At 44.3% G+C, this 24,806-nt stretch overlaps 1 long non-coding RNA gene across 1 annotated transcript in view; it reads left to right on the top strand.

Annotated features, from left to right (window-relative positions):
• The window catches only part of LOC132658658 (uncharacterized), a 73,205-nt gene extending 48,399 nt beyond the window's left edge, over window positions 1–24,806 (top strand). The window contains exon 4 of the long non-coding RNA XR_009598576.1: window positions 1–24,806. This exon is cut by the window's left edge and continues 10,994 nt beyond it. This is a non-coding gene — a long non-coding RNA (uncharacterized LOC132658658).

Raw genomic sequence — 24,806 nt, 5'->3', positions numbered from 1 at the left:
AGCTGGGGTGTGAGCTGCACTGTAAATTGGAAACAGCTTTGTAGCAAAGCGGGGACTAATTGTGCCACTAGGGGAAGTTAAGGAGGCTCCTCCATATCCAGATCACCGTGTTAGAGACAGCGTCTTGGGATTTCCAGATGTCGAGTGGTGCACACCGTGGTCTCATCCTGGTGGTCTGAGCTCCTGGGGGCGGGGGTGCGTGTGTCCTGGGCGCTAAGCGGCGATGGTGCTGGGCAGGGAGGAGGCTGCACTTGCTGTTCTCTCCTCCTCCCGCCTGGGCAAAAGCTGGCAGGTTCCTGCTTCTGAGATGATTCTGGGATCACAGCATTTTTCTTCCCGTGGGCTGCATGAGCTGGTGCAGGGCGGGCAGGGGGCATAAAGGGAGGATGGGCGAGGGCTCAAAACCCAGTCTTTGAACCCAGACCCCCTTCCCCCACCCAAACATGCACCCACCTACCAGTGCCCCTCCATCTCCCAGGAAGCTTCAAGTGGGACCCATCTGCCTCAACCGTGGCTTCTCTCAGCCTGGCTTTGTCTTCATACTGTAGGAAAGATATGCATCTAGCCCACGTCTGCCTGGTGTGTCTTTGAATATCCAGATCTAAAGCAATGCCAAACTGCAGAAGTGTATTTGGTCAAAGCACAGGGAGATGGTTCAGGTGCCTGGCCCCTGGCTCAGGAGTCCTGTGTTCCTGGATGGATCATGCTTGGTGCCCCCAACAGCCTCCTGGGAAGCGTGACTGCTGTGTGGGCGTGTGTGTGTGGGGGCTGCTCTGCCCTGGAGACACTGGAGGTTCAAACAGGCAAGGCCAAGCCCATGTTCCTGGAAAGAGAGCTTCTGTGCTATGTGAGGCTGCCTAGGAAGTCACCTCATCACATCTCTTGTGGACGCTGGCAGAACCCACAAGCCTCCTGAAGCTCACTGCTTGGAACAGACACCATGTAAAGCCAGCCTACTGTTTTTGAGCACCAAATTTGTGCCACGGACTCACACATGCGCTCTCCTTGAATCTTGACAGTTTCTCTGCCAGGGAGACACTGTTAGGTTCACTTTACATGAGTGGAAAGAAAAAAAAAAAAGGCTCACCCAAGCATGTGTGTGAGTTGCTTAGTCGTATCCAACTCTTTGCAACCCAACGGACTGTAGCTTGCCAGACTCCTCTGTCCATGGAACTCTTCAGGCATGGCACTTGCTCAAGGCCCCACGGTGGCAGTAATGGAGCCAGCCCAGCTAGTCTTGGGGCCCACATCTCCCAGCACACTGCCTTGCACACAGGCCCCTGGCTGGCAGCCAGCCTCACAGTGGATGTTCACACAGGAAATGGAATGATTGGAGCTGGAAGATGGGGATCAACAACCCAGAAAAACTGCCAGAGCCATTCTCAGTCTTGTAGCTTCTGCCTTTTCTTTCTGCTTTTAAAATCTGGGGCCGAGTCCTCACCCTTAGACTCAGTGCAATTAGTAAGTTTTTCTGCTCCAGGGTCTCTGTTTCCATGGATAAAATGGAAATAATAAAAAGCACAGCAGGACTCTGAAAGGTTTGGAGCACTAATTCCAGAGAATATTTACTGCTTTGGAAAATCTATTAATGAGGGGTTTTTTTATGTTAATGAAAGTAAAATACATGAAAGCCCAAGAATTCCACAAACTGTGTGTATAATTCAAAAGTCAACTGAGGACAAGAAAGTAGCAACTGAGTTCAACCAGGGCTTAACCCAGCCTCTTATTGAGAGAAAATCCTGGATTCCGCAGATTTCATCCCTCTAAACCTTGGTGAGTTAGTACTAAGTCATGTAGCCAATGAAGTTCTGTATCGGAAGCATTACATCATGGAGGAAAAGGCTCATTGGTTGTCTGGTCTCTGGGACCCACCCACAACCCTCTGGCTGGTGTAAAACTGCTTGTCCTTGGAGCTGGGGAGACAGTGCCTCTTGGAATGATGCTCTGCCAAGCTTCGAGCACCCATCTATTTCTGAAAGCTGTCCACACCTGGAGGTCGGTTCCTGGGGGCCTGGCCATGTTGTCCTCCTCGGAATCCACAAGAAAAGGATCTCTTTCCAGATCCATAGGAAAAAGATGCTGGACTGGAGCGGATTTGGACTCCCGAAGCAGCATTTCCCATTGGCCCTGCCCATGCCCATGGCCATGGTTTCACGGGCACACAGCTTACTCTTGCCCGTGCTTTAACGGTAGAGTTGAGTTGTTGCAGGGACCACATGGCATGCAAAGCTGACACATTTACTCTCTGGCCCTTTACAGACGTAGTCTGTGGCCCTTGGACTAAAGGTTTGAGAAGGTTTGGTACGCTGGTGTTGTAAGATCATTTCTTAAATTCCCAATGAACTTTTAAGCCCTTGCTGCTGGCTCATTTTCTTCAAGAAATATTTGTAGCAAATCCTTTTATAGAAGCTCCCTTGCATTCTGTGTGGTGAGGGGTTACCCATGGTGATGCTGAACCCCTTGTTGCCAAAAGCCCGCTGTACCAGGACAGCCCTCAGAGGGCCACCTCCTCTGCTTTGTCTCAGGAACTGAATCCAATCCCCAGGCTCACATCCACTCTGCCCATGTGGAAGGGTGACAGGTGCTGAGGAATGTCCTGGAAGCATATGTTTTGCTGTTGAGAGGTGCAGGGGACTGATGCTCCTAAAACCTTTGGGATTCCGATAAGGCACGGCCAAGGGCGTAGCTGGGTGGGGCCTGCCAGGCCCACCATGGGCTGGCCCTGCTGCCATGTCTTCTGCTGGGGCAGCAAATTGTGGCTGAAATGTAGCTGTCTGTCTTCGCAGCTGCCCATGACCTACCTGTTAGTTCCCAATCAACTCACATATGGTACCTATGGAGATGCTCATTCAAACAACCAGTGGGTCATCAAGGAAATAAAAACATACCTGAAGACTCATGAAAATGAAAGCACAGGGATCCACAGTCTATGGAATGCAGCAAAAGCAGTTTTAAGAGGGATGTTTGCAGCCATACAAGCCTACATCCGGAAACAAGAAAAATCTCAAATAAACAACTTAAATTTTACGCTTAAAGGACAAGAAAAAGAAGAACAAACAAAATCCAAAATTTTTGTTTGGGTTTTTTGAACCCCAAACCTTCAAGATTAGAAGGAAAGAAATCATAATGTCGGAGTAGAACAAAAACAATAGAAAAGAAACTAAGAAAACAACAGAGAAGTTCAATGAAACTAAAAACTGGCTCTTTGAAAAAAATAAATGAAAGATAAATGTTTGGCCAGATTCATCAAGAGAAGAAGAGAGGGGGCACAAATCAATAAAATCAAAAATGAAAAATAAGGTACAACCAACAGCACCTAAATACAAAAGATCATCAGAGATTATTACGAACAATTATATGCCAGTAAAAAGGACAACATAAAAGAAATGAACAAATTCCTAGGAATATAAAATCTTCCCAGACTGAATCAGGAAAAATAAAAAATGACAACAGACCAATTATCAGTAATGAAACCAAACCAGTAATGAAAAAAATTCTCAACGAATAAAAGTCCAGGATGAGACAGCATCAGAGGTGAATTCTAGCAAACATTTAGAGAATAGTTAACACCTATCCTTTTGAAACTGTTCCCAAAATGGCAGAGGAAGAAATCTTTAAAAATTTTTAAAAGATATATTTTATTATTGATACAGCATCGAACACACAGTATAAGCTGAGACACGTTTGAGGACATCTGTACTCTAAAGCAAGTGTTTCTCAAATGTTGTGATTTTTTTTTTTTTGAGTCTATTGCTGTGAAATAAGAAGCCTTGAAAGAGGCTTTAAAATTTTATCATTAAGTTCACTGAGGTTCTCAAAGGCAACGGATTAAATATTTTCTCGCTTCTCACAGTAAACATTGCTGAAGAGCTGGCAGATGTATGTTCTCGCGTCTGTATTCTCGCTCAGTTTTCAAATGTCTCGCTGATCAGGCTGGCTTTATGCTATTGTTAGCCAATAGCTCAGCACAATGCACCTTCAGGGAGACTGGCTGACTGCGAATCCGTTCTTCAGATCAGCTTCCTGATTACTTCAATGTTTTGCCAGGTCTGCCATTAGGTCTAATTAGATTGTCTCTGTTTTTACTTGTTAATGTGGCCAATGAAGGGTTTGTATCAGGATGGTAAGAGGGTCATCGGCTGGAGTTGCCTGGTTGACCTTATCCTCATTCTGCTGTCTTCTGGCAGGAATCTTCTGGGGCTATTTTGTAAGAGTGAATCTAGTTAAAACTAAACAATCTAATTAGGCCCACATCCCTGCCTCCTCCCACTGCCACCCAGTTCCCCCTGGGTCCCTCAGGAGCCTTGCACGGTGCAGCCAACATCTGATATGTAGAAAAAGGAAAAGCAGCTGCTTCCATTGTAGAGTAAATATCATAGTATATTTACTAAATGTATAGTAAATACATAGAAATAGTAAATACATATTTAGTAAATGTATAGTAAATATCATAGAAATCTCATTTTCTAAGATAAATATTAAATTTCTAGGATTTCTTTTCATCCCCATTCCCCAGTGGTTGGGCATGACTCATTCTGAGGCACATGTACCTTCTTTGGAGACCATCTGCTCTAAAGGTATTTTAAAGTATCTTTTTAAGACAAAGACATCAGACACATTTGATACATATTTGTTTTTCAAAAAGAAAAACCCAAACCTCCCCAGAGGCCTGTGGGCATAGCCTTATTCACAGATGAATTATTTAATGGTTTTACTGGAAATCTAATTTTTTAGACAAAATAGTCTAAATAGATAAGAGAAGCCTGTGACCTTATGATAGAGGACTCCACTGTGTAAAACAAATGATCAGGCCCAACTGTGTTTCATAGTTTGGGACTTTTTAAACCCCGGATATAGCCAATTCTTGGCTCAGGCCACAATATCACCATGGTCTGTGGAAGATCCCACTCTAGTTTCTAATTTTCATTATTAATTCCTCTTATAGGCCTCTTTCACTCCACTTTTCCCCCGTTCATAGGCAACCACTCCGTATAACACTCCTTGTATGTCTTCTGTATCACTTTTTCTAAGTTAAGGCATTTCTTTTCTAGTCGCAGCTTTTTTCTGTTTGTTAAGAGCTTCCCCCTGCTCCCAGTTAAAAATAGGTTTTGAACATTACGAAAAAACAGATGATAGAACTATCTCCTTTATTCTAGCAATGTTAAATCTACACTGAAAAATTTTTTTGATGTTGAATCGTGATTGCCTTCCTGAGATGAGTCCTACTTAGTCATAATTTTTCTTAGTACTGTTTTAGGGTCAAATTATGAAACATAACTAGTTTCATAATTTTGTGGAAAATTCTTAAAGAGATGGGAATACTGGACCATCTGACCTGCCTCCTGAGAAATTTGTATGCAGGTCAGGAAGCAACAGTTAGAACTGGACGTGGTACAACAGACGTTCCAAACATGGAAAGGAGTACGTCAGGGCTGTATATTGTCACCCTGCTTATTTAACTTCTATGCAGAGTACATCATGTGAAATGCTGGGCTGGAGGAAGCACAAGCTGGAATCAAGATTGCTGGGAGAAATATCAATAACTTCAGATATGCAGATGATACCACCCTTATGGCAGAAAGTGAAGAGGAACTAAAGAGCCTCTTGATAAAAGTGAGAGTGAAAAAGTTGGCTTAAAACTCAACATTCAGGAAACTAAGATCATGGCATCTGGTCCCATCATTTCATGGCAAATAGATGGGGAAACAATGAAAACAGTGAGAGACTTTATTTTGGGGGGCTCCCAAATCACTGCAGATGGTGACTGCAGCCATGAAATTAAAAGACACTTGCTCCTTGGAAGAAAAGTTATGACCAACCTAGATGAGCATATTAAAAAGCAGAGACATTACTTTGCCAACAAAGATCTGTCTAGTCAAAGCTATGGTTTTTCCAGTAGTCATGTATGGATGTAAGAGTTGGACTATAAAGAAAGCTGAGCACCGGAGAATTGATGGTTTTGAACTGTGATGTTGGAGAAGACTCTTGAGAGTCCCTTGGACTGCAAGGAGATCCAACCAGTCCATCCTAAAGGAAGTTAGTCCTGAAAATTTATTGAAAGGACTGATGCTGAAGCTGAAACTCTAATACTTTGTCCACCTGATTTGAAGAACTGACTCATTTGAAAAGACCTTGATGCTAGGAGATATTGAAGGTGGGAGGAGAAGGGGACAACAGAGGATGAGATGGTTGGATGGCATCACTGACTCAATGGACATGAGTTTGAGTGAACTCTGGGAGTTGGTGATGGACAGAGAGGCCTGGCGTGCTGCAGTCCATGGGGTCGCAAAGCGTTGGACATGACTGAGCGCCTGAACTGAACTGAATGAAACTTAATATCTATTCCTTGGAAATTTGACAGAACTTTCAGGAATACAGGTATTGTTTCAAGTTAGAAAATCTTTTAACACAGTACCTACATAATAATTTGTAGGAGGAAAGCAATGTAATCATCTCAGTGTTGCAAGTTGAGACAGAATTTTCAGCCTTATAGGTTGGCTAAATATCTAACTATATCACTTGATGAATGGAGAATAGTCAGTGAGTTTTCTAATACAATCTTTGTGGGAGTATAAATTTTGTAGCATCAATTAATTTTTAATTAATTTTTGTAATTAATATGTACTAAGCATATCCTTTAACAAAGAGAGCACACTTTTTACCTTGACATAGAATTGCTCTTGCATAAATACTAAGATATATGCAAAAGATTATTGATTTCAGCATAGTTTGAAATAATAAAAAATTAAAACAATATATTCTTTTTTGAAAAATAATTATTTATTTTTAAATAATTTGGCTGTGTTGGGTCTTAGCTGCAGCATCTGCAATCTGGTTCCCTGACCAGGGATTTAAGCTGGGCCACCTGCATTGGGAGTGCAAAATTTTAGCCAATGGCCTACCAGAGAAGTCCTTCAATATTCTAAACTAAGTAAAATATGATACATGTGTACAATGAAATAATCTGAGTATCTATTTTAATAGCTACTAAAAACCTAATGTTGTGAGTGATGTGTCTGGTTTGATATGTTTATATAAATTTTAAAACACTGAAAAAAAAAGACAATTTGACAGAAGCTACATATGAAACAGTGTTGTCATTGTTAGTTCACTGCTAAGTATTTTGAAATTTCACTGATGGTTGAAGCATGTGGTGCATCTTTGTTCATGTTTTTGGTCTGTTGGGCTACTAGTATTTGGGAAACACGTCCTAAGTCACCACTCCCCATGGTTGACTTATTGATTTCTCTTCATGGGTTTGTTAGCTGTTGCTTCTTATATTTTGAGATTATATTGTTTTGAGTTTAGGATGGAGTTCACTTCAAGGTCACTATGGCTTTCTCTTCCTTTAAGTTCTCTGCATAAGCACCTGACTAATACAGGGAAGTGGCTGCTTTGAGATTCTGAAGACAGCTTCCACTGGAGTTCTAGGTACTGTAATTAATATTAATTACCTAGAAAAGAGTGTGGTTTCTTGGTGGTTCCTGGAACTTGTTCTGTCTTTTGAGTTCCTCCTTGAGCCCCATGACCTGTTCCCACTTAGACTGTACTGTCATTGGAGACTGGCTGACACAGAGCTTGGACTGTCTCTAGAAAGGCTGGTTAAATGCTCCTTAGTTCCTGTGGTTTGATCTGACTGCAACAGGGCTCTGCTCTCCTGGGTTCCCGGGGGCCTGGTGTGCAGCTGGCTATCTGGGTCTCCCAAGACCTGAATCTCAGAAGCAAACTGACTGATAGCATCTGATGTCCTTTTGCTCACTGTCCCTGGAGAGTGGACAGTCCCACACCTTCCCGAGCTGCTTATTGGAGCTGAAGCTTCAGTGACAGTGACTGTAAGTCACAAGTTCCCTCTCTCGGGGGAAGATTATGCTGTACAAATTAGGTGAGAAGGAGAGAGGATCCAGGGCATGGAATGCCCTTAGAGAAGGGTTGCTGGGTCAGCGTACCCGAGACCCTCAGAGGCAATGGTGCAGGGACCTTGTGCTTCTCGGGGCACATGAGGCCAGGGTGGGCCTGGGGAGAGAGCAGACCTCGCACCATCGTCTGCCAGCTCTGTCTTGCTTTGCTCCTACAAGCTCATCCAGAGCACAGGGCACCTCCAGGATGGGCCTGGCCTTGCCACGCACCATGCACCCTCTCCTCCCTCTGTCTGCACCTCAGCCTGTGCACTGTCAGCTGGTGCGAGAGCCCTCCAGTGCCTGCTTGTGTCCTGATGAAGGTCGGACTTCTTCTCTTATGGCGACACTTTACGCCCAGTGTAGTGAGGAGATATCTGTAGAGAAGCTGCTGGGAAGGGGTGGTGCTTTGGGGCTGGTGGGGCTCAGTCTGCATACCTTCTGATTCCATCCAGGGGATGCACACCAGTATCTCCCAGACTCCTTGAAGTTGATGTTCCGGAGACCATGTAGGACCCTGATTAGATGTCTTGGGAGGGGCCTGCATTCTAAGCCAAGTCAGTCGGGGCAGGAGGCAGAGACTGCACACTGCTGATCAGTGTGGCTCAGGCAGGAGCCCTGGAGCAGGGGGACCATGGTGAAGGCAGCTCCTCGCATCATTCCAAAACCGGCCGTGCATCAGTCAGTTCAGCTGTAAATCATTTACTGTGACGAGAAACCCCAATGTCTGTCTTGGTGGTAGATTCTGTGCTGTATGGCCAAGCTTATCTGATACGGAGGGGACGGCGTCGTAGCTGCATGGGGAGTGATTCATTGCTCATTTCCTCTCTTGCAGAGGAACAAGAAAGCAGGAAAGTCCTGGGGGCCTGGCAGACACAGGCAGGCAGGGAAGGTGTGGAGAGAGCCAGGACGAGTGGCCGAAGGTGACTGAGACCCACAGCCGCATGTGCTCAGGGGAGCTGTGCACATGGCTGTTACTTTCCTGCTGGCAGGGAGCATTTGCCGTGTTGTTTAGAGGGTGTCAGCAGTTCCTAAAGGCCCCACCTCTAGCCACACTACCTCCCCTTCCACGTACTTGATTTCTTCGATGGCTCATCTGCCTAACAGGGTCACATGTTGTTGAGAAGTTTAAAAGCATCTAATGCACCCCTCCACCTTCATACCCCCAAGAAGAGATGCAGATGGAAGCCTCTTCCCCCTTCTGCCCAGCCCTGATTCCTTTCTGTATCCAGGGCCTTATGTGTGTGGGGCAGTCACCCCTCTGCACATGGCCGTGTGAGCCCAGGGGTTCACATAGCATCTTCTGTCCTAGAGAGGAGGGTCCAGAGAAGAGACCTGCTCGTTGCCTCATGCTTGGTGGCAGGAGCTTCTAGGTTCTGGCCCAGAGGGGTCGTGTACCTGGTCCCTGACTTGCAGACTCAACCCACAAGGAGGGGAGAGGCCCAGCAGGAGCCCAAGAGCAGGACCCCCTCAACTGGGGATGCAGGAGTTAGGGCGGCTCAGATCTGGGTGGGGGTGGAGGTGCTGAGACAGCCATTAGTCAGGAAAGATCTAACCCCTCACACTAGCTTAAGGAAGTCAAACTTATTTGCCTCACCTCCTTGGGAGAAACAGAAGTAGGGTAGAAAGATACACAGATCATGTCAGCATAGCAGCCCCAGGACAAGAGGGACTTTGTATTCTTCACAGTAAAAATACCAAGTAACAGGCTCATCCCACATCGTGGTGTCCAAGCAAGTCAAAGGGGTGAGGATTGGCTGTGGGATGGTGGGGGGCAGTGTCAAGTCTGAGGCACAAACCCACTGTGTGGGCAGGGCACTTTCCCTTGGAAGGCATCTCTCATGAGAAGCTCTTATGCAAGGAGTTGCTTGGTTCCTATATCTTGTACCCCTAGTGAAGTTGATATGTTCTTTTTTTGATTTTCCATCTAAGTGGGAGCCTAATAATATAAGAAAGCCCTGCATCTGTAGATGTGAGCTCAGAGCTTACTCCTGTTCCCCTCCCCTCACGGCTCCACCCTCCTTATTTCCCCCTCTCCTCTCCCTTTTTCTTCCTCCCTCTATCTTTTCTCTCTCCCTCAAACCCTCCATTCTTCTCTTGGTCTCTCTCACATCTCTCCTCTCTTATTTCTTTCCCTTCCCGTCCTCTTCCCCTTCCCTGCTTCACCCCCCACTCCCAATGGATTTACTTAATTTCTTGGTTCAACAGCTTGATTCACATGTGAACAGATGTTTTCATCACTGACTGCAGTGAGAGTCAAAAAACCCCAATGTGCCGAGCAAAGGTAATATGGTCTTTGATTCTTCTGCTTCTTGTGATGACATTGTTTTAAAGCAGTGTTCTGAATTGCAGCTGCAGGCTGTATTTTTCTTGATGTTTAAAGGATTTGCTCCACCCACAATCCATACAAGGTTTTAAGCCTTCAAATCCAATTCCTTCCTGATTGGATTTGCATGCTTCTTCCTCAGTCAGCAACTAAGCTGTCCTTTCATCCACTGGGCACGTTCTTGGATATTTGTTGTTAATGACCCCCCGGTTTTCCGTTCTTCCTCTGGGCAGGTGTATGAAGGCTGAGTCTGCAACAAAAGGCCTGTTTCACTCGCCTGTGGACACACAGCCCCTTTGTGTTTGTGGCCATGACATCAGGCCCTGGCTGAGGCTGGTGCCAGCCAGTGTGCCATGATGGTGTGGTCTCCGCAAGGGGCCAGGGGTCACCCTAGAAGCATGAAGGACCCAGTTCAGGGCAGAGGAAAGAACTGCTTTTATAGAGAGCAGTTAAGAAGTCCGTGATGCTGACACTGTCTAGACATACTAATCTGTATGTCCGGAGGCATAGATGGTAGGAATGTGGCAGGCCATCGGCATGTCTTCTGGTAATTTTATGAAGATGGTCCATTTGAAATGAGGGCTTTCCTTGTGGCTCAGCTGGTAAAAATCTGCCTGCAATGTGGGAGACCTGGGTTTGATCCCTGGGTTGGGAAGATCCCCTGGAGAAGGGAAAGGCTACCCACTCCAGTACTCTGGCCTGGAGAATCCTGTGGACTGTATAGTCCGTGGGGTCACAAAGAGCTGGACACCACTGAGTGCCTTTCACTTCACTTTTGAAATGATCCTAGAATCATCAAATACCAGACAGGGCACCATCTGTCCGAGTGTCTCACCATGGAGCCTGGCTCATCTGCACAATCCCTGGTGCATGGATTGACGCCTGCATCACAGGGCTCTCAGCGTCTGAGGACCCTCAGCTCTAAAGGCTAGAGTCCCCCACCCCATTCATGGTGTCAGTCAAAGGCACCCCACACATTTCCATAAATGCTCCATGACTCTTTCCTTTTGGTCAGGAAAATCGGTTGAGAGAGTTGAAGGTTGGCCCAAGTCAATTGGTTCCCAGTCAGCCTTCCCAGATCAAGAACCCCTGAGCTGGAGGGAGTGGGGTGGGTGAGGGCAGTGAGAGGACGGCGCTGTCTTTGTCCCAGGGTTGGTGTTGGAAGGTTAGGCCTCTCTCCCCACCTCACCCGCACATCCACACTTGCTGTTACCTTTCTCTGGGACCTCTCTGGGACTCATCTGATGCTCTAGTGCTCCCCAAAATGGCCTTGAAATGCTGAGGCTCCTCGGAAGAAACCGCAGATCAGAGCATGAGATTTGTTATCCCTTTGTTTGTTAATTTCGCTGTCAGAGAGGCATCTTGAAGAAAATGGTGGAATCTCTCCCCCTGTTTAACCCAGCAGAATGACATTTATAGGCCTGCTGGGCCACAAGGTTCTTTAGCGTGGGAATGTCCTTCCCATGTTTGTGTTTCTAGTGGTGACCGCAGTGCCTGGAAGACCCACAGGGCTGAGCATGCTGAGTGCAGAGGCTTCAGTTGTCCTGACAAGTTCCATGTCCACCCCACAAGGTTTCTGTGACACAAAGAATTGCCTAAAATCAAAGGGCACAGGGCCCTCAGAGGGGAGGCTGAAGAGGCTACAGCGAAGTACCAACCCTGTGAAAACAGCCCATTGCCTAGAGTGACAGGTGAGTGGGGACTTGTGCAGCAGACAGGGCAGTCTGGGAGGTTTGCTACTGATCCACTTCAGTACTAATGTGCGTGCTCATGCCAAGTCGCTTCCTTTGAACTATAGCCTCCCAGACTCCTCTGTCCATGGGACTTTCCAGGCAAGAACACTGGAGTGGGTTGCCGTACTCTTCTCCAAAGGATCTTCCTGACCCAGGGATCAAACCTGCCTCTCCTATGTCTCCTGCATTGGCAGGTGGGTTCTTACCACTAGCACCACCTGGGAATACTCATGTAGCACGTGGCAAATTCTTGCACAACCAGAACTTCCCTGACTAGACCTTTGAGGTGAACGATGTGTTCCTTCCTACACTTGACTTTCAGGAGAAGTTATCGGCCAACGTTTTTCTGGGACCACAACCTGCTGACATCTTGTAGTGATTCCTCCTCTCTCTGGGGCAGGGCAGCTGCCTGGCTTTGTTCCTGGTCAGGTCAGGTCTGGGGCCTTCTGATGGGAGGAGCCTGGCCCTCTGGGCACTGCTCTTCCTATGGTCTCTGCAAATCCTCGGGTACATTCGAAGCTCCACCTGGACAGGCATGGGTCACTCCTGTTCACACTCCACTGGCAGGTCTCCTATCCAGGCCCAGTGTCTGGGGGCTGGTGTGTGTGTGTGTGTGTGTGTGTGTGTGTATCTGCCCCATCATGGCTACAAGGAAAGCAGTTCGTTTGGCTCTCCTGTTTCACACTAAACTGTCACTGCAGCTTGTTCATCTTGTTGCAGCTCTACTGGAAATTCTTCATTTATTCCCAGAGAAGACCCAAAGCCTCCTTCCAGCATGGAGAGTTTTCCCCAGCAGTGCCTGCCGTGCTTTCCCTCCACCTACCCTACAGGGCGCTCTCACTTAGTCCCTTGGCTTCTGACCAGGCTGGCTTCACATCTGCCTACACTCCTTGGTGAAGCCTTTGAAAGGCCCTCCCACCTTCTGTAAGCCCACCTTTGATTCTTGCTGTTTTCTGTTTGTACCATCCTTCCTGTGATTACCCATGCATCAAAAAAATTTTGTGATTATGTGATTACCCATGAAAAAACTCATGTAATTACCCATGAAATATTTTCCTGTCATGTTTTCACTTTGCTTTTTGTGTGCTTACGTTTTGCTGCTCACTGAAAAAGAGCATCTCCCAGGAGGCTGGGGCCCTGATGTAAGCTGTGTCTCCCTGCAGGCCTTACCAAAGATCCAGAGGGGTCAGGTATGCACGTGGGCTGCTCTCAGGGTGCACAGCAATGTGGGTGATGTGATGGGGATACCGGGGCAGCGTCCCCAGGCCCTCCTGATGATGGCCTGATGGACCTTGATAGAGATCAGGGAGCATTTTCCCCAGGCTTTGTGATGACCACTTAGGGACACAGCAAGTCTCTGAGCACCACATCACCTTGAAATAATTGTCAATTTGTACTGACTGAGGTGGGAAATTGGGCTGCTGTTGCATTTCTTTGAAATATTTTCAATAAACAGAGAAAGACAAAGTTCTTTTTTAAAGATAAATGTTAACAAGCTGTCATTTTCTAGATGCCATTTTCTATATATGCTTATTGAAGAGAAATTAGAAAATGAAAGTTAATAAAAACAAAGAGCAGAAATCATCTGTAACCTTAACTACAGGTAACATTTCGGCATGTTCTTCCAAGTGTGCACATGCGTTTTCTTGATTCTAAGGTACCATCATTTCGAAGACACACTCTTGATCAATTAATAGCTTTTAGAGAAAAAAGGAAGTACTTTCAGTGGTAAGATGATTCCATTTCAGAAATAGTGAAGTCCCATAGAACATAGACTTATGGTTACCAAAGGGGAGGTCGTTGTTCAGTTGCTCAGTTGTGTCTGACTCTTCGCAACCTCATGGGCTGCAGCACACCAGGCTTCCCTGTCCTTCACCATTTCCCAGACCTTGCTCAAACTCCTGTCTGTTGCGTTTGTGACGCCATGCAACCATCTCATCCTCTGTCTACCCCTCCTCTTGCCTTCAGGGTCTTTTCTAATAGGTTGGCTATTTGCATCAGGTGACCAAACTATTGGAGCTTCAGCTTCAGCATCAATCCTTCCAATGAATATTCAGGATTGATCTCCTTCAGGATTGACTGGTTGGATCTCCTTGCAGTCCAAGGGACTCTCAAGAGTCTTCTCTAGCACCACCGTTCAAAAGCGTCAGTTCTTCGTTACTCAGTCTTCTTTATGGTTCAGCTCTCATATCCATACATGATCACTGGAAAAACCATAGTTTTGACTAGACAGACCTTTGTCAGCAAAACAACGTCTGCTTTGTAATATGTTGTCTAGGTTGGTCACAGCTTTTCATCCAAGAAGCAAGCATCTTTTAATTTCATGGCTGCAGTCACCATCTGCAGTGATTTTGGAGCCCAAGAAAATAAAGTTTGTCACTGTTTCCATTGTTTCCTCATCTATTTTCCATGAAGTGTTGGAGTGGATACCATGATCTTCATGTTTTGAATGCTGAGTTTTAAGTCAAATTTTTACTCTCCTGTTTCACTTTCATCAAAAGGCTCTTTAGTTCCTCTTCACTTTCTGCCATAAGGGTGGTGTCTTCTGCATATCTGAGGTTATTGATATTTCTCCCTGCAATCTTGATTCCAACTTGTGCTTCATCCAGTCCGGCATTTTGCATGATATACTCTATGTACAAGTTAAATAAGCAGGGTGACAATATACAGCCTTGACTTACTCATTTCCCAATTTGGAACCAGTCAGCTATTCCACATCTGATTCTAACTGTTGCTTCTTGACCTGCATACAGGTTTTGCAGGAGGCAGGTAAGATAGTCTGGTATTCCCACCTCTTTAGGAATTGTCCACAGTTTGTTGTGATCCACACAGTCAAAGGCTTTAGCATAGTCAATGAAGCAGAAGTAGGTGCTTTTCTGGAATTCTATTGCTTTTACTATGATCCAGTGGATGTTGGCAGTTTGATTTCTGGTTCCTCTGCCTTTTCTAAATCCAGCTTGAACATCTGGAAGTTCTTGGTTCATATACAGTTGAAGCCTGGCTTGGAGAATTTTGAGCATTACTTGGCTAGCACGTGAAATGAGTTCAATTGTGTAGTAGTTTGAACTTTCTTTGGCATTGCCCTTCTTTGGGATTGGAGTGAAAATTGATCTTTTCCAGTCCTGTGGCAATGGCACCCCACTCCAGTACTCTTGCCTGGAAAATCCCATGGGCGGAGGAGCCTGGTGGGCTGCAGTCCATGGGGTCGCGAAGAGTCGGACACGACTGAGCGAGCGACTTCACTTTCACTTTTCACTTTCATGCATTGGAGAAGGCAATGGCAACCCACTCCAGTGTTCTTGCCTGGAGAATCCCAGGGACAGCGGAGCCTGGTGGGCTGCCATCTATGGGGTCGCACAGAGTCGGACACAACTGAGGTGACTCAGCAGCAGCAGCAGGCCACTGCTGAGTTTTCCACAAGGGACTGGAACGTAAAAGTAGGAAGTCAGGAGATACGGGAAGTATCAGGCACATTTGGCCTTGGAGTAAAAAATGAAGCAGGACCTTAAAGGCTAACAGAAGTTTCCCAAGAGAGTACATTGGTCATAGTAAACTCCCTCTTCTTATTTTTTCCCTGTTTATTTATTTTACTTTACAATTTTGTCTTGATTTTGCCATACATTGACTTGAATCCACCATGGATGTACATGTGTTCCCCATCGTGAACGCCCCTCCCACCTCCCTCCCCATCCCATCCCTCTGGGTCATCCCAGTGGATCAGCCTCGAGCACCCTGTATCATGCATAGAATCTGGACTGGCAATTTGTTTCACATATGATCATTTATATGTTTCAATGCCCTTCTCCCATGTCATCCCACCCTAGCCCTCTCCCACAGAGTCCAAAAGACTGTTCAATACATCTGTGTCTCTTTTGCTGTTTCGCATAACAAGGTTATCGTTACCATCTTTCTAAATTAGTATATTGTATTGGTGCTTTTCTTTCTGGCTTACTTCACTCTGTATAATCGGCTCCAGTTTCATCTGCCTCATTAGAACTGATTCAAATGTTTTCTTTTTAATGGCTGAGTAATACTCTATTGTGTATATGTACCACAGCTTTCTTATCCATTCGTCTGCTGATAGACATCTAGGTTGCTTCCATGTCCTGGCTATTATAAACAGTGCTGCAATAAACATCGGGGTACACGTGTCTCTTTCAATTCTGGTTTCCTCAGTGTGTATGCCCAGCAGTAGGATTGCTGGGTCATATGGCAGTTCTATTTCCAGTTTTTTAAGGAATCTCCACACTGTTCTTTATGGAGGCTGTACTAGTTTGCATTCCCACCAACAGTGTAAGAAAGTTCCCTTTTCTCCACACCCTCTCCAGCATTTATTGCTTGTAGACTTTTGGATAGAGCCATTCTGGCTGGCGTGAAATGGTACCTCATTGTGGTTTTGATTTGCATTTCTCTGATAATGAGTGATATTGACCATCTTTTCATGTGTTTGTTAGCCATCTGTATGTCTTCTTTGGAGAAATGTCTGTTTAGTTCTTTGTCCCACTCTTTGATTGGGCCTTTTATTTTTCTGGAATTGATCTTCAGGAGTTGCTTGCATATTTTTGAGATTAATCCTTTGTCCATTGCTTCATTTGCTATTATTTTCTCCCGTTCTGAAGGCTGTCTTTTCACCTTGCTTATAGTTCCCTTTGTTGTGCAGAAGCTTTTAATTTTAATTAGGTCCCATTTGTTTATTTTTGCTTTCATTTCCAATATTCTGGGAGGTGGGTCATAGAGGATCCTGCTGTGATGTATGTTGGAGAGTGTTTCGCCTATGTTTTCCTCTAAGCAAATTCCCTCTTCAAACAGCACAAAGAGACAACTCTACACATGAGCATCACCAGATGGTCAATGCTGAAATCAGATTGATTATATTCTTTACAGTAAAGATGGAGAGGCTCTATACAGTCAGCAAAAACAAGACCGGGAGCTGACTGTGGCTCAGATCTTGAGCTCCTTATTTCAAGTAAAGTGAAATTCACTCAGTCATGTCCAACTTTTTGTGACCCCATGGACTATACAGTCTATGGAATTCTCCAGGCTAGAATACTAAAGTGGGTAGACTTTCTCTTCTCCAGGGGATCTTCCTAACCAAGGGATCAAACCCAGGTCTGCCGCATCACAGGCAGATTCTTTACCAGCTGAGCCACAAGGGAAACCCAAGAACACTGTAATGGAGTGGGTAGCCTATCCCTTCTCTAGCGGATCTTCCTGACCCAGGAATTGAACCAGGGTTTCCTGATTGCAGGCAGATTCTTTTCCAATGAGTCAACTCTTCGCATGAGATGGCTATTGTGGAAGCCCTTATTGCAAAATCCAGACTTAAAATGAAGAAAGTAGCAAAAACCACTAGGCCATTAAGTTATGACCTAAATCAAATCCCTTATGATTATACAGTGGAAGTAACAAGTAGATTCAAGGGATTAGATCTTATAGATAGATTGCCTGAAGAACAATGGACAGAGGTTCATGACATTGTACAGGAGATGGTGATCAAAATCATCCCAAGAAAAAGAAATGCAAAGAGACAAGATAGCTGTCTGAGGAGGTCTTACAAATAGCTGAGAAAAGAAGAGAAGCTAAAGGCAAAGGAAAAAAGGAAAGATACACCCATGTGAATGCAGAGTTTCAAAGAATAGCAAGGAGAGATAAGAAAGCCTTCTTCAATGATCAATGCAAGGAAATAGAGAAAAAGGTTGGAACTGGAAAGAATAGATATCTCCTCAAGAAAATTAGAGGGAACATTTCATGCAAAGATGGGTACAATAAAGGACAGAAATGGCATGGACCTAACAGAACTGGAAGATGGAGTTGGCAAGAATACATAGAAGAACTATACAAAAAAAGATCTTCATGACCCAGATAACCATGATGGTGTGATCACTCACCTAGAGCCAGACATCTTGGAGTGTGAAGTCAAGTGGGCCTTAGGAAGCATCATTATGAATAAAGTTAGTGGAGGTGATGAAATTCCAGTTGAGCTATTTCACATCCTAAAATGGTAGGTGCTGGGAGGGATAAATTAGGAGTTTGGGATTAATGGATACACATTCAGTTCAGTTCAGTTCAGCTGCTCAGTTGTGTCCGACTCTTTTTGACCCCATGAATCACAGCACACCAAGCCTCCCTGTCTATCCCCAACACCCAGAATGTACTCAAACTCATGTCCATCGAGTCGGTGAAGTCATCTAGCCATGTCATCCCCTGTCGTCCCCTTCTCCTCCTGCCCCTAATACCTCCCAGCATCAGAGTCTTTTCCAATGAGTCAACTCTTCACATGAGGTGGCCAAAGTATTGGAGTTTCAGCTTCAGCATCAGTCCTTTCAATGAACACCCAGGACTGATCTCCTTTAGAAGGGACTGGTTGGATCTCCTTGCAGTCTAAGGGACTCTCAAGAGTATTCCTCCAACACCACAGTCCAAAAGCATCAATTCTTTGGTGCTCGGCTTTCTTCACAGTCCAACTCTCACATACATACATGACTACTGGAAAAAACATAGCCTTGACTAGACAGACTTTTGTTGGCAAAGTAATATCTCTGTTTTTCAATGTACTGTATATTGTCACCCTGCTTATTTAACTTCTATGCAGAGTACATCATGAGAAATGCTGGACTGAAAGAAACACAAGTTGGAATCAAGATTGCTGGGAGAAATATCAATAACCTCAGATATGTAGATGACACCACCCTTATGGCAGAAAGTGAAGAGGAACTAAAACACCTCTTGATGAAAATGAAAGTGGAGAGTGAAAAAGTTGGCTTAAAGCTCAACATTCAGAAAACGAAACTCATGGCATCCAGTCCCATCACTTCATGGGAAATAGATGGGGAAACAGTGGAAACAGTGTCAGACTTTATTTTTTGGGGCTTCAAAATCACTGCAGATGGTGACTGCATCCATGAAATTAAAAGACGCTTACTCCTTGGAAGAAAAGTTATGACCAACCTAGATAGCATATTCAAAGCAGAGACATTACTTTGCCAACAAAGGTCCGTCTAGTTAAGGCTATGGATTTTCCTGTGGTCATGTATGGATGTGAGAGCTTGACTGTGAAGAAAGCTGAGCGCTGAAGAATTGATGCTTTTGGACTGTGGTGTTGGAGAAGACTCTTGAAAGTCCCTTGGACTGCAAGGAGATCCAACCAGTACTTTTTGAAGGAGATCAACCCTGGGATTTCTTTGGAAGGAATGATGCTAAAGGTGAAACTCCAGTACTTTGGCCACCTCATGTGAAGAGCTGACTCATTGGAAAAGACTCTGATGCTGGGAGGGGTTGGGGGCAGGAGGAGAAGGGGATGACAGAGGATGAGATGGCTGGATGGCATCACTGACTCGATGGATGTGAGTCTGAGTGAACTCCGGGAGTTGGTGATGGACAGGGAGGCCTGGCGTGCTGCGATTCATGGGGTCACAGAGTCGGACATGACTGAGCGACTGAACTGAACTGATCTAGGTTGGTCATAAATTTCCTATCAAGGAGTAAGCATCTTTTAATTTCATGGCTGCAATCACCATCTGCAGTGACTTTGCAGCCTGAAAAGATAAAGTCTGACACTGTTTTTACTGTTTACCCATCTATTTCCCATGAAGTGATGGGACTGGATGCCATGATCTTCGTTTTCTGAATAATGAGCTTTAAGCCAACTTTTTCACTCTCCTCTTTCACTTTCATCAAGAGGCTTTTAGTTCCTCTTCACTTTCTGCCATAAGGGTGGTATCATCTGCATATCTGAGGTTATTGATATTTCTCCCGGCAATCTTGATTCCAGCTTGTGCTTCTTCCAGCCCAGCGTTTCTCATGATGTACTCTGCATATAAGTTAAATAAGCAGGGTACAATATACAGCCTTGACGTACTCGTTTTCCTATTTGGAACCAGTCTGTTGTTCCATGTCCAGTTCTAACTGTTGCTTCTTGACCTGCATACAGGTTTCTCAAGAGGCAGGTTAGGTGGTCTGGTATTCTCATCTCTTTCAGAATTGTCTACAATTTATTGTGATCCACACAGTCAAAGGCTTTGGCATAGTCAATAAAGCAGAAATAGATGTTTTTCTGGAACTCTCTTCCTTTTTCCATGATCCAGTGGATGTTGGCAATTTGATCTCTGGTTCCTCTGCCTTTTCTAAAACTAGCTTGGACATCTGGAAGTTCACGGTTCACGTATTGCTGAAGCCTGGCTTGGAGAATTTTGAGCATTACTTTACTGGCGTGTGAGATGAGTGCAATTGTGAGCATTCTTTGGCATTACCTTTCTTTGGGATTGGAATGAAAACTGACCTTTTCCAGTCCTGTGGCCACTGCTGAGTTTTCCAAATTTGCTGGCATATTGAGTGCAGCACTTTCACAGCATCATCTTTCAGGATTTGAAATAGCTCAACTGGAATTCCATCACCTCCACTAGCTTTATTTGTAGTGATGCTTTCTGAGGCCTACTTGACTTGGCATTCCAGGATATCTGGCTCTAGGTGAGTGATCACACCATCGTGATTATCTGGGTGGTGAAGCTCTTTTTTGTACAGTTCTGTGTATTCTTGCCACGTCTTCTTAATATCTTCTGCTTCTGTTAGGTCCATACCATTTCTGTCCTTTATTGAGCCCATCTTTGCATGACATGTTCCCTTGGTATCTCTAATTTCCTTGAAGAGACCTCTAGTGTTTCCTATTCTGTTGTTTTCCTCTATTTCCTTGCATTGATTGCTGAGGAAGGCTTTCTTATCTCTCCTTGCTATTCTTTGGAACTCTGCATTCAGATCCTTATATCTTTCCCTTCTCCTTTGCTTTTCGCTTCTCTTCTTTTCACAGCTGTTTGTATAAAACAGGTAAACAGCAACGACCTACTTATACTGTAGAGAGCTGTAATCAACATCTTGTAATAATCTACAAGGGAAAAGAATCTGAGAAAGAACCCATATATCTGTGTGTACCTGAATCAGTTTGCTGTACACCTGAAACTAACACTACACTGTAAATCAACTATACATCAATTAAAGAAAAGGGAAAAATGGTAAAATGTGAAAAACGTGCTCTTCTAAATTACACAAATATATGTCATTCCCAAGGGGGACCATACTGTACATACAGTTTTTGTAACACTTAAAATTTGTATTGTAAATTAATGCTATCCCTTTTCATTAGTGCTACTCTGCAACATAATTTTAGATGACTGTAATTATTGATCTAAATAACTGTATGAATGTGACAGAAAATGCATAGTTAATTCTGTGTTAAAAATTAAAAGAAAAATTTTATTCTGCAAATAACTTCTTGTGTATACCCATGGTAATTTCCTTAGGGTAAATACCTAAATGTGGAATTTCTTGGTCTGAATAAATGATTATTCTTGAGGCTGTTAGTAAGTACTGTCAAGTTGTCTTCAAAATAGGTATTTCAATCCTTCTCTCAGGAGCTTCTGACCTCAGTGCTTCAACCTCTCACACTTTCCATTAGTAGATTTTTGAATTAAAGGTAACATTTATTTCAACGTGCATTTCTGTTGAAGTCACAGTTAACAGAAAAGCCCATGCAGAGAACTACAGCATTAGCTTGTTGTCTGGCATCTACTGCTCTCTCAAAGCAGAGAGCGTTCCTGCTGCACAGTGTAATACTCAGTCACTCAGTCATGTCTGACTGTTTGCAACCCCATGGACTGTAGCCTCCCAGGAGCCTCTCTCCATGGAATTTTTCAGACAGGAATACTGGAGTGGGTCACCATTTCCTACTCCAGGAGATCTTTCTGACCCAGGGATCAAACTCATCTCTCCTGCAATGGCAGGAAGATTCTTTACCACTCTGCCTCCTGAGAAGCCAATAAGCTGGTAACTTGGGCACCAAGGCTTTCCATGGTGACAAAAGGAGGGTCATGGCTTTATAGGCTCTGCCACCTGGAAGGTGTGAGCCTGCAGTGGTGTGTAGCTCACTACCCCAGACTTGGAGCTGTGGCCTGGATCAAATCATGTTGGGGAGAAAAAGCATGTGGAGGGGCCCTGGGGTCTTGTATAATACAGTCTTGGGAGTGAGTTAAGGAAAGGGATGAAGCAGCTTGAAAATCAGAGGCTGCATTACTGGGACCTGCTCTTCCTCCCTTTGCTGTGGCGCTGGTTCCTCTTTTCAAGTATGGGAAGAGGAGGGGAACGGGATGGAGTACACAGGGAGGCTCTACATCCACCTATGGCTCCTCGTACCTTGTGGCAACGTCCTATTTTGGCAGGATGTTGGGTGACATAGGGGCCCATCCCTTGTAGCTAAGACTGAAGCACCCAGCAACATGAAGTTCTCGTTTCCCTGGGTCATCTGGAGCCCCCCCACCACAGCTCTGTCTGATCATGTACCAGAGTCAATTTGTATGTATTGATTGAACATTTATTAAACACTGAAGTGTAAGATACCGTATTACACAATGGGGACTCAAGAGCGTCCTTGTATCTGGGAGGCTTACTGTTTTGTGGGGGAAATAAACGAAAGAGAAAAGGCAGTGAACATTTAAGGATGCCAGGATGGGGCAGACAGTGGAAGCTGATCCGCTGGAGGAAGGGGCCAATTTAAGAAGGTGATGGGGAACTCACAACTAAGATCTCATAATACGGGTAAGCTTTGCTCCGAGTTTCTCTCTCTTTTTTTTTTTGCATTAAGTGAATATTTTCTATTGTAACATTGTAATTCCTTTAATGATTTTCCTTTTTGGAGAATTTTTTCTTAATGGTTGCCCTAGGGGCTACCATGTACTTCTTCACTTATCAGAATGTATTTCAGATTTATTAACTCGCTGTTATTACCTAACTTAATTCCAGTGAGATATAGAAACATTACTCCCATGCAGGCCTATTCTCTCATTCCCCTTTCTGGACTACCAATGTTGCATTAATAAATGTTACAAAGCTAACAATATATTGTTGTAATTATTACTTTACGTAACTTTATGCTCTCTCAACTGAGAGAGCAAGTTAGAAAGTATGTGGGTTTAAAAAAAACAATTATTTTTAATTGGAGGATAATTGCTTTACAATATTGTGTTGGTTTCTGCCATACAACAACATGAATCAGCCATACGTATACATATGACCCCTCACTCTTGAACGTATCTCCCTTCCCCCCCATCTCACCCCTCTAGCTGTCAGAGCACCAGGTTGACCTTCCTGTGTTATAGAGCAACTTCCTACAACTCTATGTCTTACATACGGTAATGTATATGCTTCAATGCTACTCTCTCATCCCACTCTCTTCTCTGTTGTGTCTACAAGTCTGTTCTCTACGTTTTTGTCTCTATTCCTGCCCTGCAAATAGGTTCATCAGTACCATTGTCCTAGATTCCATAGATACGTGTTAATATTCCTTTGTTTCTCTCTTACTTCACTCTATATAACAGACTGTAAGTTCATCTGCCTCACCAGAACTGACTCAAACTGGTTCCTTTCTATGGCTAAGCAATGTTCCACTGTGTACACATACCACAGCATCTTTACCTGTTCATCTAATGGCAGACATCTAGGTTGCTTCCATGCCTCTATTGTAAACAGTGCTGCGGTGAACAGTGGGGTACATGTCTCTTTGACTTATGCTTTTCTAAGGGTATATTGATCACTACCTTGGGTGAAGGGGCTTGCATAACTCAGTGAAGCTCTGAGCCATGCCATGTGGGCTGCCCAGGATGGACAGGTCATAGTGGAGAGTTCTGACAAAACGCAATCCACTGGAGGCGGGAATGGCAAGCAACCCCAGTGTCCTTGCTGTGAGAACCCCAGCAAGGTGGAACAGGACTGCTTTTGCTGCATCCCGCAGCTTCTGCAGTGGTGCAGCAGTAAAGAATCTGCCTGCAATGCAGGAGACCTGGGTTTGATCCTTGAGTTGGGAAGATCCCCTGGAGAAGGAAATGGCACCCCACTCCAGTATTCTTGCCTGAGAAATCCCATGGACGGAGAAGCCTGGCAGGCTGCAATCCACGGGGTTTCAAAGAGTCAGACACGACTTAGTGACTAAACAACATAGGTTTTGGGTTGTCGTGCTTTTGCTGTCATTTGTTTCTAGGTGTTTTTATTTCCTCTTTGATTTCTTCAGTGATCCTTGGTTATTTAGAAGAGTATTGTTTAACCTCCATGTGTTTGTGTTTCTGTTTTTTACAGGTTTCTTTCCCCCTGCAGTTGATGCCTAATTTCACGAAAGTGTGTGTTTATAAAGTTGGTTATATAAACCCTTAAAAAAAAATTCTGTCTCTCTTCTGGTCCTGTGGGTTTGCATCTCCATGTGGTGTAATTTCCTTTCCTCAACACAACTTTGCTCCCACTCCTTTGTGGCGCTATTTTCAAATATATTGCATTTCTGTATGTTACAGTCTAGATAGTACATTGTATACATATTGCTCTTTGTATACATTTTACAATTGATTTTTAAACCAGTTAAAAAAAGGAAAAGAAATATGCATTTATACTATCTCTTATAGTGACATAATCACCTATATTGGTGTTTTTTTGGCGGGGAGGGGCATAGGATTGGTGTTACTGTCTAGAGTCAACTTCAACCTGCTTTCAACTGAAAAATTTACTTTAGTATTTCTAATCATGCTTCCTTACAAAGCATTCTCTGTTTTTGTTTATCTATGAATGTCCTGATGTAGAATTCTTGGTTAATCTTTTTTTTTTCTTTTAACATTTTGAACATGGCATCCATTGTCCTGGTTTCCATGATCTCTCATGCAAAAGCAGCTGCTAATCTTGTTGGGGTGACTTCACTGGATGAATTATTTTCTCTTGCTGCTTTCAAGATTTCTCTGTTTGTCTGCCTCAGTGTTCTACTCACAATAGACTCCAGGTAGACAGGAGGAACATCTAATGTAAAAACTTCTAACTAGTTTTATAAGT

This window comes from Ovis aries, chromosome 25 (genome assembly GCF_016772045.2).
Source record: "Ovis aries strain OAR_USU_Benz2616 breed Rambouillet chromosome 25, ARS-UI_Ramb_v3.0, whole genome shotgun sequence".
Taxonomy (NCBI): Eukaryota; Metazoa; Chordata; class Mammalia; order Artiodactyla; family Bovidae; genus Ovis; species Ovis aries.
The sequence above is the reverse complement of the archived record's forward strand: the minus strand, read 5'-3'. Positions and strand labels throughout refer to the sequence as shown.